We start from the raw sequence: 16,518 nt of genomic DNA, 5'->3' as shown, positions 1-16,518 counted from the left end.
TGAATGATAATGGCCTTTTTTTAATACGTTTAAATGATAATAAAAAACAAATTTTCTTCTTCATAGGACTGTATTGCATTTTAGTTAACAAATTCATTTATTGTCAATGTATTTCCTAAGCTGCTAAATTCTTCCATGGGAATAATTTAGAGTTCCTGGAAATAATGCTTCTTAATGAATTACTATGCGCGAAAGTACAACTCAGTAGCCCACTATGTAAAGAACTTTCTTATCTACACTGGGAATATTCAAGACAAAAAAAACTCAGATTGTATTTGTTCCACACCAGCAACTGCCCAGTGGTACAGTTTACAAACCAGAAAGTAGGCTCAGAGAGTCAATATCATTTTCAAGGTCACCCAGTGGGGTTTTTTTAGAGGTGCAACCAGGAGTCCTGCCTTCCTGGGCAGCAAAATTACATCACTTTACCACACTGCGCATGCATGTTCTGCCACACAGCTGGAGCAGTGAACTCACTACTACTACTACTCACTACTACATATTTGGAACTCACTACTCCATATTTGGGGTATGGATCTTAGAAGTTGTTATTCAGGTTATATTCACAGAAAGAATTCAATTTACTGAATAGAAAGAAAGTAGAGATGTGCTAGAAATCCAAATTGAAATAATGGAACTCACTACTCCATATTTGGGGTATGGATCTTAGAAGTTGTTATTCAGGTTATATTCACAGAAAGAATTCAATTTACTGAATAGAAAGAAAGTAGAGATGTGCTAGAAATCCAAATTCAGGTGGAATCTATTGAAACTTCAACATGCCAGACACGCATAATCTCATTCATCTGTACAACTGTTCATGAGATTGATTTAACTGCCCGATTTCACAGAAGAAGAAATGGGCTTAGAGAGGGTATGAAGTGACCTAGTTTACACAGTAAGCAATGGATCTAGGATTTGATATTGGACTCTGGGACTCCAGTTTAGGGTCTTTCCTACTGCCTCACAGTGACAGCCTATTAAAGCTTTCATAAGTTCCCCCCAAGGGGGAGAACTAAGGCACTCTTTAGCTCTATAAATGTCTGGGTACTGCATCATATAATATTTCCAGCACCCCTTAAGGTAAAGGCAGAGCATTCAGCTCATGGCCCCTATCATTGAAGAACTATTCTTCCCTCTGGCTGATGAACTAAAATTTTCAGAAAGCTCTTGGGTAAAGTGTGACTGCTAGCACAAAATACAATGCTAGGTGGAATAATAAATTACAAACTCAAGCATCTTCCCCACTGTTCCAGCTTGGAGAGCTTATTACCACACAGATAAATCCTCTAACTAGCTCAGAAAAGAAGATAAACATCAGCGCCTGCATTTTACCCATACTGATAGCTGGTCACATGCCAAATGGGTTTGCGACTGAGTGTGCAATATTAAAATCTCTAAATCTACCATCTTTGGCTTGCATTTGATTTCCCTCAAACGTTCAAAGTCTCCACCATTCATTTCCATGCCAGCTGGGAATTTGTAACCTCTGCTAATCTCCCCTGCCTCTTACAGATCAGTTTCTTTTTTTGCATTTATTGCATCAGCTTGTTGTGCATGCTGGAAACCTTTAAATATTTAAAGTTGTAATTTAGCAAACTACAGAGAAGCCAGAAATAGAAGTTTGGATTTTAAAAAATTTTTATAAGAAAGAGTTAGAAATAAATTAACCTAAAGAGGAAAGTCAAACCTCCTGCACAGGTTTGGGGACTTGCTGGATATTCTTCCCTTGTGAGGTGAACTCCGTTACCCACTGCACACAGAGGCAAAGGGCGTATCATGGATATGGCCTCATGGTCCCTCCTTCAAAATTTCTCCTGCCCTTCTCATCTGCTTTTCCGTCTTAACTTCTCATTCTCTCTGCACATCCTATGCAGTACAGTTACGGTCACACCCCCATTTACTGGTACAGCTCTTACCATGACCATCAGTGACCTTCCAGTTGCTGCATCTCTTGGGTGTCCTTCAGTCCTTATCATACTTGGCCTCTATGCCATACTGTTTATTGCTTCCTCCTTCTTTAAACTCTCCTTCGGATCAATAATGCTTATTATTTTTGTCATATTATTATAGGTTTGCATCAATAGGGTGCTTATAATACATAAAGCAGTGTGTTGAACACTTGCTATGAAGTCTGTCCTTGAATACTCACAACCCCACAATGTAGCTATTATTATTATGCCTATGCTAAGATGAAGAAATTGAGTCCCTTGTCTTAGGTGACACAGCAAGTGAATGGCAGAGCCTAATTTTGAACCCAGGTTTTCCTAACTCCAGAACCCACATTCATAAGCGTTATGCTACATCGTCTCATAAAGTTTTCAGGAGAGTGACTCTATGGAGACATCAGAGCCATTAAAGCTGGCTCTAGATTGCAGTTCATTTTTCCATTTTTGAGCTGGAGCAAGGTTCAGAAAATGAAATATTTTTTGTGTGTGTGGAAAGAAAATTAGACAATGCTGTATCAAAAATGATAAAATGGGAGAGTAAAAGTAGACAGTAAAAGTACCATCAAATGAATTCTAGTCTTTTAGAAACAAAGTAAAATGAAAAAAAATTTTGACTCTCTACAAGATTTTCTTCCACATCCTGTTTAAAACGCTATTCAGTTTGCAATCTGTGGCAGACTCTGGAGATGTCACCTTCCCTGCCATGATCCCTGTCTCTTGGTGCTCACATGTTTGGATAGTCCTCTCCCACTGAGTATGGGCAGGACCTGTGTGGCCGGCTTCTAACCAGTGGAATATGGTAAAGGGATGGGGTGGCAGTTCTACAACTCGTTTACATTTTATGAGACTGCATCTGGCTGGCACACTCATTCTAGAGCTTCTGCTTGCTTGCTTGGAAAAGTAAGTGGTCATGGTGGGGAAGTCCATGACCCGTTGAGGGTGGCCATTTGGAAGTGTGGGTACCCTCCAGGCAGTAGCTGACAAGAAGCTGGAACCCCTAGTCCTACAACTGCAAGGAAATTAATTCTGCCCCAAATCTGAGTGAGCTTGGGCAGATTCTTCCCTGAACAAGTCCCCCAGATGATGCCTTGACTGTAGCCTGGTGAGACTGTGATCAGAAGACACATCTCAGTCAAGTTCTGACTCACAGAAGCTGTGGGATAATAAATGTGTATGGTTTTAAGCTGCCACATTTGTGGTAATTTGTCATGTGGCAATAGATAACTAATACACAGCCTCACGGCTTTTCTTAAAATTTAACAAACATTCTTATAAAATCACAAACAAAAAGCTGGAAAAAAACTTTAACAAGACTGAATGTCAATCTATTCAGAATTGTGAAGGGACTGTCTCTAACTACAAAACCAGTGAAATTGGACTGAAAAGAATCTGTTCCATGTCAGTTGTTCTATGCACTGAAAGAACGGTAGTTGTTATGTATTCCTGCATAATAAATTACCTCAAGTATTGTCCGATTCCATTTATGTGAAATGTCCAGAATAGACAAATCCATAAACACAGAAAGTGGATTAGTGATGTTCAGGGGATGGCAGTCAGGAATAATCAGGAGGCACAGGATTTATTTTAGAATCAATGATTTATTTTAGGAGTGATGAAAGTATTACAGAATTAGGTAGTGGTGAAAGGTTCACATCATTAATACACTAAAAACCACTGGATTTTACACTTTAAAATGGTGAAAATGGTAAATTGTATGTAATATTAATTTTATCCCAGTACAAATTTAACTAAAAATTAAAAAAATAAACACTTATTGTTTCTCAGATTCTTTGGGTCAAGAATTTGAGAGTGAATCAGCTATGAGAGTCTGACTGGAGGTCTCTCATAAGTGGTCAAGATGTCAGTTGGAGCTACAGTCATCTTGAAGAAGCCTGGACTCAACTAGACTGGAGCTGGAGAATTTGCTTCAAAAGTAGTTCACGCATGTGGCTATCAAATTGGTGCTGGTTGTTGGTGAGAGGCCTCAGTTCCTCTCAGTTCTTCACAGGGCTGCGTGAGTGTCCTCACAACTCACCAGCTGTCTGCCTGGAACAAGTGATCAAAAAGACAGCAAGGCAGAGAGGCCCATATCGCTCATTTCCTGCCTCAGAGCCCACGTCCTTCACTTTTGCAGAAAAGAGGAGGTTTTGCTTAGCTTCTTACCACTTTGCTTTCCCTATTAGGAAAACCAAGGTCTCCACCAACTAGAAAATGAGAATACATCCATCTATTGTAGGAATACCATTGTATACGTATGGTATTCCTACATACATATACCTCCAGAATATTATACTCTATCTCCTATTTATTCTATTTTTCCTACATTATCAGCAGCTACAACATGCAGGCATGAAGCAGGGAGTGGAGGAGAATAGTGGCTCCCTTTATGGAATAAGATTTCCACACACATTGTTCAAAATGCTCTGGTTAACCCAAAACCCAAACCAAACACTAATGTGTAAAAAAGGAGACATTTTGGCCAACTTCTGCAAGCTTCTGATGGTTTCAGACTCCTCCAAGAAAACAATACTTTGCTTCTAGCTGGTGACTGCCTCTATTCTTGGAATTATTGGAAAATTTTCAAGAGAAATAAGATCAATGATCATGTCAGTCTGCTTTAACTTGTGTTAGTGTCAAGATTGGAAGGGTGAACCATGTTCCCAACAAGCCTAATAACAATAATAATACCACTTGCTATGGGTCAGGTATTGTCCTATTTCACCTCCATGATTTCACTGAATCCTAGCAACAAACCTAAGTGGTGAAGTGTTATCATTATTCCACTTTATGTTGAGAAAACTGAGACTATAGAGGGTCAATTGAAAAAGATTTCATCTCTAAGAGCAGAGCTGAGATTCAATCTATGCTATTTGATTTCCATGCTTGAGTTCTTTTTTTTTTGGGAGGGGGATTATAATGGCTCCTAGTTTATTTTATTTATTTTTATTTTTTAAAAATTAATTTATTTATTTTAATTGGGGGCTAATTACTTTACTATATTGTAGTGGTTTTTGCCATACATTGATATGAATCAGCCATGGGTGTACATGTGTTTTCCCATCCTGAAACCCCCTCTCACCTCCCTCCCCACCCCATCTCTCAGGGTCATCCCAGTGCACCAGCCCTGAGCTTGAGTTCTTAACCTGTATTGCCTCCCAAAGCAACCAGCTCTTGCCTCCCTTCGAAAAAAGACGCATACATAGATACATGCTGAAAAAAGTTTAGAATTGTAAAGATACGGAAAAAGCATATAGTAAAACAAACATGTTGTACATAGTGGAACCACAACCAGGCTGGTGTTCCCCTTCTGTTTTGCCAGACTAAGTGCAGAACACAATGTAGTAACATCTTCAGAGTTTTTAGGAGAAAAATGCTCCAACCCAGATTTTAAAAATTCATCCAGATTGATGTAAAGGCAATCAAGAGACAATTTCATGTCTACGGGGGACTAAATGATTTTACTTACCTACCCTCCTATAAAAAGCAAGAAGCAAGAAATAACCTTTGAGGTGAATCGAGATTCAAGGGAAAAATAGAAAGATGTAAAAGAATTAGCAAGAGCATTGGAAACATTTTGAGATAAATCCAAAGAATTGTAAACTTTGCTACAAAATGGAATATTCTTGTTAAATTGTAATCCTGGAAGAAAAAAGGATACATAATAGAAAAACAATTTTATTACATTCCGAATTACATTAACAAAGACTAGAAAGGGAGATGAGAAGAGGAAGTGAATGTTAATTCCTCATTCATATATAGAAGAAAATCTGAAGATGTCATTTCGTTTCTTATTTTGATAATTAGAAAAAATATGGGTTAACTGTTTTTGAAAAAGTTAAAGGAGAACTATTAGTGATCTTCAAAAACAGAAGATAATCAAAGGAAATTATAAAAGAAAAAAGACCACAAATACTTACATTTCTCTATGACTCACTTCCCCCATCTATGAATGAGACTAATAAAACCTATCTGAGGAGTTGTTAAAATCCAAATCATTGGGACTTCCCTGGTGGTCCAGTGGCTAAGACTCTAAGGTCCCAATGCAGGGGGCCTGGGTTCAATCCTTGGTAAGGGAATTAAATCCCACATGCTGTAACTAAAGACCTGGTGCAGCCAAATAAATAAATATTTTCTAAAAATCCAAATGATTAATGTATATCAAGTGTTTAGAATGATGTCTGGCATATTAATACAGCTATCTTATAATATTATTTTAAATTTTTAAAAATTTTTATTTAAAAAATTTCCTTAGTAATACAATGCTATCATTTTAAAAGTCCTCTACAGTAAGCAGATATTAATTTTCAAATTGAAAGCAAAAAAAAAAAAAGTTACTTAAAAAAAAAGCAGACAATAGGGCAAAATTTCCTTTCCTTCTTCTCTTTTACTATACAAAATAAATCAACTTTATACAGTATATGTATTAATGGTGTGGCTAAAATTTGAGTTTGAATTTGTAGGAGAATCCTTTCCCACTGAAATTGCAAAACCTCAATTTATTTACCTCTATAGTACTTTTCTACATCGCCCTTGGTGAGATTCCATTTTTCTTCTTCAAATTGCACTCCAGGGATTACAGGTACCAATTATGAGTTCATAACTCTTAAAATTATAAAATACACATCAGTAATACTGACACTTCAGCATTATATTAGGGTTCCCCAAATTTTGCCATGTCCTAATATCAACATTATTCAAAGAGGAATATAATCCTCAGATTATAGCCCAGAAATCCATCTTGTAGGGTAACTATAAATGCTTGGAGAATCAGTTTGATAGCAATAATATTGACATAATCAGTGTACTTTCCACACTTTTCTTTTCCAGATTAGGTCCACAGAAATAAAGTAGTGGAACTTTCAGACAGTATGAATGCAAATATTTGTGCAATTAACACCCCACCCTACCCAGTTTAGGGCCCTTGGATGGAGACAAACATGTCCTCTGCTCCTGGTTATGCTGGAGACATCTCAGATTAATGGAGAGTGAGAGAATAAGGGGTAACTTAAGTCCTTCTGTAACTTTATCATTGGGTTGAGGGGGCACATTCATCAGTGTTCCTGTTCATGGAAATTCTCTCTAGTAGAAATTCCCACTAGACCACAGCATATGGTCTTCTCTTTACTTTCTGGTATTGTCTTTTATGTGCCTTTTCTTAGGCATTTTATTGGAAAGCTTTGGGAGGGTATATAAAGTTCAACTCGTATGAGATCATGGATACTCATGACTTCATTTAAAAGCCTTTTTTCATGAGGTTCAAAGTTTAAATGATGCAGACTAACTATAAAATTGCTGTTTGGAATTATACCTCCTTTCTGGGTTCTAAGATTCAGCTTAGCACTAATATCCAGGAATTGGGGAACTATGCTAACATTCTTGTATTCTCCATGCCTTTAATGATTTAACTGATTAAACAAAAAAAACACTGTCTCTCAGTCGTCATTTTTCACATTGAATCCCAAGCTTTTCAACCTTGTTCTCTGTCACCAATGCCCTACTGCCTTTGATCACAAACATACTTCTTCCCAAGACCTTCATGTATGGATGCACTCAGGGGGTTAATCACTGGGTGCTCAAAGAGATAGTCTAAAATATTAGTTCAGAGTTTATTTCATGGCGGCAGGAAGAAAGTGGCCTCTATTAATAAAACTACTTGCTTTATATTAACAAACCACTCACTTCATATTGAAAATGTAACACCATCCAAAAATATAAAAGTGCAGCAGCTGACAAAGTATTAATGTCTGAGTAGTCACAGCCTCTCCCACTTTTTCTAAGGAGGGAGACTCTGACTTGCTGGATTGGATCCCAGGCTCTCCTTTGCTCTGAAGCACCTGAGAAACAGGCAGTCATGGGGAAAAATCAAAAGGAACCAGAGAGACTTGGTTATTCTCCATAATAAAGGGCTCAAGAAGAAAGGGAAGGAGAGAGAGGAAGACCAAGCACATGGTTGGTATTAAAAATAGTTGGAGGGAGAAAACTGAGCGGAATCATTCACTTCAGAAGGAGAAGGAAATGGCAACCCACTCCAGTATTCTTGCCTGGAGAATCGCAGGGCCAGAGGAGCCAGGTGGGCTGCCGTCTATGGGGTCGCACAGAGCCGGACACAACTGAAGCAACTTAGCAGCAGTAGCAGCAGCATTCACTTCAGAAGTCACTGACAGGGGTGTGTGTGTGTGTGTCCGTGTCTACACTAGGAGACAGGGAGATATGAGAATGTTTTCTCTTGCTGCTTTTGCTATTTATTAAGGATATTCTCCCACCTTAGCATTTCACCAAAAGAAACTGAAAAAAGTTGGCTTAAAACTCAACATTCAGAAAACTAAGTCATGGCATCTGGTCCCATCACTTCATGGCAAATAGATGGTGCAACAATGGAAACAGTGGCAGACTTTATTTTGGGGGGTTCCAAAATCACTGCAGATGGTGACTGCAGCCATGAAATTAAAAGATGTTTGCTCCTTGGAAGAAAAGCTATGACCAACCTAAACAGCATATTAAAAAGCAGAGACATTACTTTGCCAACAAATGTCTGTCTAGTCAAAGCTATGGTTTTTCCAGTAGTCATGTATGGATGTGAGAGTTGGACTACAAAGAAATCTGAGTGCTGAAGAATTGATGCTTTTGAACTGTGGTGGTGGAGAAGACTCTTGAGAGTTCCTTGGATGGCAAGGAAATCAAACCAGTCAATCCTAAAGGAAATCAGTCCTGAATAATCACTGGAAAGACTGATGCTGAAGCTGAAGCTCCAGTACTTTGGCCACCTGATGTGAAGACCTGACTCTTTGGAAAAGACCCTGATGCTGGGCAAGATTGAAGGCAGGAAGAGAAGGGGATGACAGAGGATGAGATGGTTCTACGGCATCACCGACTCAGTGGATGTGATTTTGAACAAGCTCTTGGAGATGGTGATAGACAGGGAAGCCTGGCCTGCTGCAGTCCATGGGGTCGCAAAGACTTGGACACAACTGAGCAACTGAACTGAACTGAACTGAACTGAAGGATATTTCCCCACCTTAGAATTTCATCAAAGGAAACTGAAAAAAGTGCTTCCAATTATATTTTTTGTCCTAACCCTGGGATATATTTTTTCACTCAATACCACCACAGGGTGATGGGTCCAGGTGGGGCCCCAGATACACGTGGGTTACAAAGACAAGGCCCTTAGTAGATACACTGAGTATAGAAAACAATTAAATGTCTTTGTAATAACCCTCATTTCACTGTTTTACATCTCTTATGATTAGACAGCCATCTTCACTAATAAATCAACCCTGAGTATTCATTGGAAGGACTGATGCTGAAGCTCCAATACTTTGACCACCTGATGTAAAGAGCTGACATTGGAAAAGACCCTGATGTTGGGAAAGATTGAGGACAAGAGGAGAAGGGGCCGACAGAGAATGAGATGGTTGGATGGCATCACTGACTCAATGGATATGAGTTTGAGCAAAGTCTGGGAGATAGTGAAGGGAAGCCTGGCATGCTGCAGTCTATGGGGTCAAAAAGAGTTGGACACGACTGAGTGACTAAGCAACAACAACGAAGATGCATTTCCAAATATGTTTAAAAACTTGTTTTTTCAGTTTTCTGATGGTAAACTATTTCCTAACTTTTGGTATTTTTTTTTTCTGTAGACTTCCTTGGTGACCTTTTGAAACTAGACTGCTTTTTGAGAGGCATACTTTAAACTTACAATTTTTCAAGGCAAATTTACAAATTTTAGATAATAAAATGAATTCCCTATTCCAAATAAACAGCACAATGCCATGTGTTATGGGTTTAATTGTGTTCCCCCCAAAAGATATGCTGCTGTTAACCTTCAAGACCTCAGAATGTGACCTTATTTGGAAAGAGGGTCTTTTCAGAAGTAATCAAGTTAAAATAGGTCATTAGACTGGGCCCTAATCCAGTATGACTGGTGTCCTTATTTTAAAGGCAAATTTGGATACAGAGAAAGACACACACAGAGGGAATTATGTGAACAGGCATGAAGGACAGAGGACTGGAGTTCTGCAATCAGATACTAAGGTACATCTGGGGCTACCTGAAGCTGAAGAGGCAAAGGAGAAACCCTACCCTAAAGGTTTCAGAGGGAGTCAGGCCCTGCTGGCACCTTAATTTCAGATTTGTAGTGTCCAGAACTGTGAGACAATACATTTCTGTTGTTCTAACTCACCTAGTTTGTGGTACTTTGTTAAGGCAGATCTAGGAAATAAATACATTACGTATGAAACAGTTTTAGCATTTCAGCAGATGACGATGCCTGTCACGAGGACTATGGGCTGGATGCTCCCTAGGATTGTTGTGGTCCCTCACTGCACCGGGTGATTTGCAGCCACTCAGTGTGAAGGTATTAGGTTGGCCAAAAAGTTCATTAGGCAGAGGGAAGGATGGGGGAAGGGAGTTAGGGAGTTTGGGATAGACATGTACACACTGCTATATTTAAAATGAATAACGAAAAAGAACCCACTGTGTAGTCCAGGGAACTCTGCTCAATGTTATGTGGCAGCCTGGATGGGATGGGAGTGTAGGGGAGAATGGGTACATGTATATGTATGGCTGAATCCCTTTGCTATCCACCTGAAACTATCACAACATTGTTAATCAGCTACACTCCAATACAAAATAAAGTCTTTTTAAAAAACCCTATAATGCTTTATGGGTAGTGTAAACACCTTTAATAACAAAATAATTCTAATTCCTTTCTCCTCTCCCTTGTGTTGCTGTCATTTCATTTATATATACATTATATATGTATGCACATAAGATATATATATGTACATATATATGTATATAAGCATACATAATTGGAAAAAAAAAAAGTTCATTTGGGCTTTTCTATAAGATGTTATGGAAAAACCTGAATGAATTTTTTGGTCAACCCAATACTTGACAAGGGCTTCCCTGGTGGTTCAGACAGTAAAGAATCTGCCTGCAATGTGGGAGATTCAGGTTTGATCCCTGGGTCAGAAAGATCCCCTGGAGAAGGGAATGGCTACCCACTCCAGTATTATTGCCTGGAGAATTCCATGGAGCCTGGAATTCCAGAGGAGCCTGGCTGGCTATGGCCCATAGGGTCACAAAGAGTTGGACAGGACTGAGCAACTAACACATACATAATACTTGAAAAGTCAGTGTCTTCTCTACAAGTTCATTTCCTCTTCCTTCCTTCCTTCCTTTTTAGATTCAACTTGATTATATTGTCTCTCTCAGCAAGAGCTGATCGATTACATTTTTCTAGTTATGTAATAAAAGTTGCTTATGGAAATCTAAGTTAATAGGAACTATATTTTCAATGTATTATAACTTCATTTTAGCATTTCATCCTGAAGCCCAGCATGCTTCCCCCTCACCCCTCATCTCACCTCTGAGGCAGGACTCAGTAATAGGGTGGAAATATCCATTCTTACATCACCAATTTTTTCTTAAACTGAAATTTTAATTGTTGTAGTGCCCAAGAAAAATGTTTCTGGCTTCAATGTAGATATATCACAATGGCTAAATAAGAATACCTTGATATCTATGTCAAATACCTGCCCCAAACTAGCGGTGTAATGGCAAGATAGAAACACTGGTGTCCAGAGACGTGGGGATGATCCAGCTTCCACCGCCGCTTTGTGAGCTGCCTGAAGGTGGTGGAGGAAAACACTTTGTGAGATGTCCTTTGGGATCTTCCTCTACCCAAACACACCCCCTACCTCACCTCCAGACAATTCCAATGCTGAGATCTGAAGGGAAGACTTATATGGGGCTAGAATTCTGGAAATCCAAGTTGAAAAGATCAAGACGTAGGTAATGCCCTATTCTAACTGCACTTCAGGTTAGTGCTACTGGGTGGTCCCACCAGAATAGTTACAAGGCGATAAGTGATTAAGTGCCAGATGGATTGTATTTTTGATCTTTGTTCAGCCATTTGGGTAACAACTTCACAGTCTTTACCAGAGTCTTCTACAACCTGCACTTTTTTTCTCTCTTTTAAAAATATTCATATTATTTTTGGCTGCATCGGGTCTTCATTGTGGCGTGTGGAATCTTCATTGCGGCAGGCAGGCTTCTCTCTAGTTGTGGCACTGGGGCTCAGGAGTTGCCGCGGACAGGCTTAGTTGCCTGTGGGAGGCATGTGGGATCTTAGTTCCCCTACTAGGGATCAAACCTGTGTCCCTTGCATTGAGAGGTGGATTTTTTTTGGTGGGGGGGAGGGTTCTTTTTAATTTATCTTTTTATTGAAGGATAATTGTTTACAGAATTTTGTTGTTTTCTGTCAAACCTCAAGAGAGGTGGATTCTTAACCACTGGACCACCAGGGAAGTCCCTGTACTTTTCTTTAAATCAACTTTCATAGTAGATCAACTGCAACATGTCCATAGCTCTTCTTCCCTCTCAGCATCCATGCCTCTTGCAACGTGACTTTGTAGCTCCTCCCATTTGGAGGGACTGGCCTCGGGAGTTGCTCCAACCAATAGAATGCAGCAGAAGTGATGGTGTGCCAGTTCCCAAAGGCCTCAAGAGACTCTATATGCTTCTGCTATATTCTTGGACCCCTGGCTCTGCCATACAAAGAGCCTGGCAAGCATAATGGGGTATGATGAACTACGTGGAGGAAAAGGAAGGGCCTCCAGCTGACATCCAGCAAACCCCAACCAGTTAGCAAATCTGCAGCTGACCACACACACGTGAAGGAACCCAGCTGACTTCAGTCCAACTGAACCCAGCCCGAATTACCAGTCGTAAGTTCAACAAAACATCCTTCTTTTAAACTATTGTGTTGGACTAGTTTGTTTTGCCACAGTAATGAACTGATACAACTTTCAATTAAATCACCTTTAAAAAAATCCACTATGAAATCATGAGTCTAAAATATTAGTAATATATTTTCCTAATATACAATAAAATTAATATACAATTATTAAATTCTCTAACAAATATTAAAGAAGTTAGGAAAAAGGAGAAATTGTTTCAGGCAAGGCATGTAGTCCAGAGGACATTGAGAGAGGAGAAGAATTTAACTAGATTTGGAAAAATAGAGAGATGTGCATAGAGGTCAGCCAGGACCAAAAATGTGGAGCAGGATGGAGAGGATATTCTACAAATATGAAGTGTATCTCTGGGACAGTGAATAAATCAGTTTGGTTGAGACATTGTTTTGGTTTTGTTTCTTTGTAAGTTATAAATCTTGGAAAAAAGAATTATGCTTTGAGAAAAACTTTAACGGAGGCTAATGCTTTTAGTTGAAGAGCAAACAAATATCACCATCTGTTCTTTCAAGCTGAGACCAATGCATTTCAACACATCTTAACCCTACTTTTAACCTAAAAGGATGGATTTTTTTTTTTTTTTAAGGATCATAACTCTCTTTTAAAGTCCTCTTTTTTGTCATAAGGAACATAAAATGACTTTTCATTCCTAAATAAGGTGCTTTAAGACCCAGCATAAGGCAGATTCTAGAGCTGGTAATAAGATAAATAGAAAATGCAGATGACCAGAGTTGGACCATAAAGAAGGCTGAGCACCCAAGAATTGATGCTTTTGAACGGTGGTGCTAGAGAAGACTCTTGAGAGTCCCTTGGACTGCAAGGAGATCCAGCCAGTCCATCCTAAAGATCAGTCCTGAATATTCATTGGAAGGACTGATGCTGAAGCTCCAAAACTGGCCACCTGATGCAAAGAGCCCACTCACTGAAAGAGGCCCAGAAGCTGGGAAAGATTGAAGGCAGGAAGAGAGGGGAGTGATAGAGAATGAGATGGTTGGATGGCATCACCAACTCAATGGACATGAGTTTGAGTAAACTCCAGGAGTTGGTAATGGACAGGGAAAGCCTGGCGTGCTGCAGTCCATGGGGTCTCAAAGAATCGGACCTGACTGAGCAACTGAACAACAACAAGAAGAACTCAGGACACCAACTAATGCTCTTATTCAGCAACAAATGAGCTGTGTTACCTTAGGGAAGTGACATGTCTCTGGACCTCAGCCTCCTCATCCATCAAACATGTGAAGTTAAACCAAATGGTCTCCAAGATGCCTTCCAGTTCTAAAATTCTGTCATTCTCTGTCAGTGGTTCGGCAAAACAAGCTGTCATCAAGAGATGGTCAAATTCAATGCTGAGTCAGCCCGCAGAGCAGCAAGTACTTCTGAGTTCTTAAGGGCAGAACACAGTGTGGAGACCTGGGGTGCCAGTGATGCTCAATGTACAACAGCTCAGATTAACTTGAGCTCTTCCCTTGTGCATTTGTGTGTTTCTGTGTACCCTGGGGTGAGGGTGAATAATGAAGTTAGGGTCTTACAACTATATGATATTCAGTCGTTCAAAAAGATTACCATGTCTCTAAGAAGCACTTAGGATATTACAGGAGGTTGATTCACACTTTGCCTGCAAAAACTGTGGTTGGAGTCACAAATTTCCAAAGCGAGAGCATCTTTTGGGGAGCTCCTGATGATCCTGACTTGGGATAAGGTACAGCATTCAACCGAGCTTAGCGTCCCTGATGTGAATGATCCATGGGAAAGGAGAAGGAGGAAAGCAAGCTGTCTTACAGTCACCACTTGTTCAACACCCATTCACTCAATCTAATTCTTCCCAGGCATGGGGGATAGAGTAAGGAACAAAACCAACAAACTTCCTGCCCTTATAGATCTTACAACCTGTTCCCAACTATTCCTTCTGAGGCAAACAAGACGTCTATGTTATGCACATTTCTGTTCTGGGGTGTTTGTTGTTTCACACTTTTGCTTCTTTTGTTTCCTGTGGGTGGACAGTAAAGTTTTGGCAGGGTTGTGGGTGTTTCCAGTGGGGCTGATTGAGGGACTGAGAACATCTGGAGGATACTTACTTGGTTCTCAAAGCTTGACTCAACTCATCTGAGTTGAATCATTGACAGAAACATAGAGAACCAGGTACAGAGAACCAATTGCTCAAAAGCTAGGTGGCTCATTGGAAGAGATCCTGATGCTAGGAAAGACTGAAGGCAGGAGGAGAAGGGGACAACAGAAGATGAGACAGTTGGATGGCATCATCAACTCAATGGACATGAGTTTGAGCAAACTCTGAGAGATGGTGATGGACAGGGAAGCCTGGCGTGTTGCAGTCCATGAGGCTGCAAAGAGTCGGATACGACTAAGCAACCAAACAAAAACAGTTTAAAAAAAGCAAATGAACCAGATTCCTTGCCCCAAAGATATTCACAACTTAGTTTTCTCTGGTGAGAGAAAGAGATATGAAAATACATGATTACAATTTGATATGATCTACCTCCAATGGCATGCACAAAACATGGACTCCTAAAAGAGGAGCAGTGAACTCTGCTAGGGAAAAGTCCAGGGACCTCTTCACAGAAGAGGTTTGGTAGCATGGGTTTTGAAGGATGAGGAGAAGTGTTGCTGCAGGCTGAGAGGAGAGCAGTGCAGAGGAACAACAGGGAGGGCGGCAGCATGACATCTGGAAGGTGGTGATGGTTCTGTGAGGCCAGGACCGTCATTCTCCACTTTGCTGCGTATTCACATAATCAGAAGATTGTATTCATAAATGTCACCTGGGGAGCTTTTTAAATGACAGATACCTTGTCCCTTTCAACAGTTTGATGAAATCAGAATCTTTAGGGGTGGAGCACGGGCCTCCATGAAATTTTTAAGTTAAAATTGTAAAGCTATCCAGGTGATTCTAAGCTGTAGCCAGAGTAGAGAACTATTAGGCTAGAATGGTACGTCTCAGAGTTTAATGTCATATGAATCACAGGAGGCTCTTTTTTATGCAGACTCTGATTCTGTAAGTCTGATGTGGGTCAGACTACCTGCATGTCTAAGTATTAAGAGCTCCCAGGCGATGCTGCTGCTGATGCTGCTGGCTCATGGAACAATCAAGCATGTGGCTGTAACAGTAATGTTCAAAATATAGTGCCCAGATCATCAGGCTCCCCTGGGAACATGGGAGAAATACAAAATTTCAGGTCCCACCCCAAATGTATTGAATTAAGACTCTGAGAATGGACATTGACATATATATATACACTATCATGTGCAAAATAGATAGCTGGTAAGAAGTTTCTGTATAACACAGGGAGCCCAGCCAGGTGCTCTGTGATGATCTAGAGATGAGAGATGGGGGAAGGGGAGGGAGGCTCAACAGGGAGGAGGTATATGTATAATTATGGCAGATCCACATTGTTGTGCAGCTGAAACCAACACAACATTGTAAAGTAAGTTTCCTCCAATTAAAAAATTAAAGAAAAAAAGAAACTCTGAGGATGGGGATCTAGAAATCTATTTTTTCAAGCCCTCTAGACAATCGTGGTACACATTCATTCAAGTTACAATACTGTTGGAAAACCACTGGGCTAGAGGATGAAAAGGTTGGGTAATGGTGTTGAAAAATACTAGAAATGCACATGGGGGCACAGTTACAAAGAAGGGTTAGGGGGACTTCCCTGGTGGCTAATACTCCAGTGGCCAGTGGCTAATACTCCAAGACCCCAATGCAGGGGGACCAGGTTCAATCCCTGTTCGGGGAACTAGATCCTGCATGCCACAACAAAGACCTGATGCAGCCAAATAAATAAATATTTTAATAAACA

This window comes from Giraffa tippelskirchi, chromosome 1 (genome assembly GCF_054371585.1).
Source record: "Giraffa tippelskirchi isolate mGirTip1 chromosome 1, T2T-mGirTip1v1.2.pri, whole genome shotgun sequence".
In the NCBI taxonomy this organism is placed as follows: domain Eukaryota; kingdom Metazoa; phylum Chordata; class Mammalia; order Artiodactyla; family Giraffidae; genus Giraffa; species Giraffa tippelskirchi.
This window is presented reverse-complemented; position numbering follows the sequence as displayed.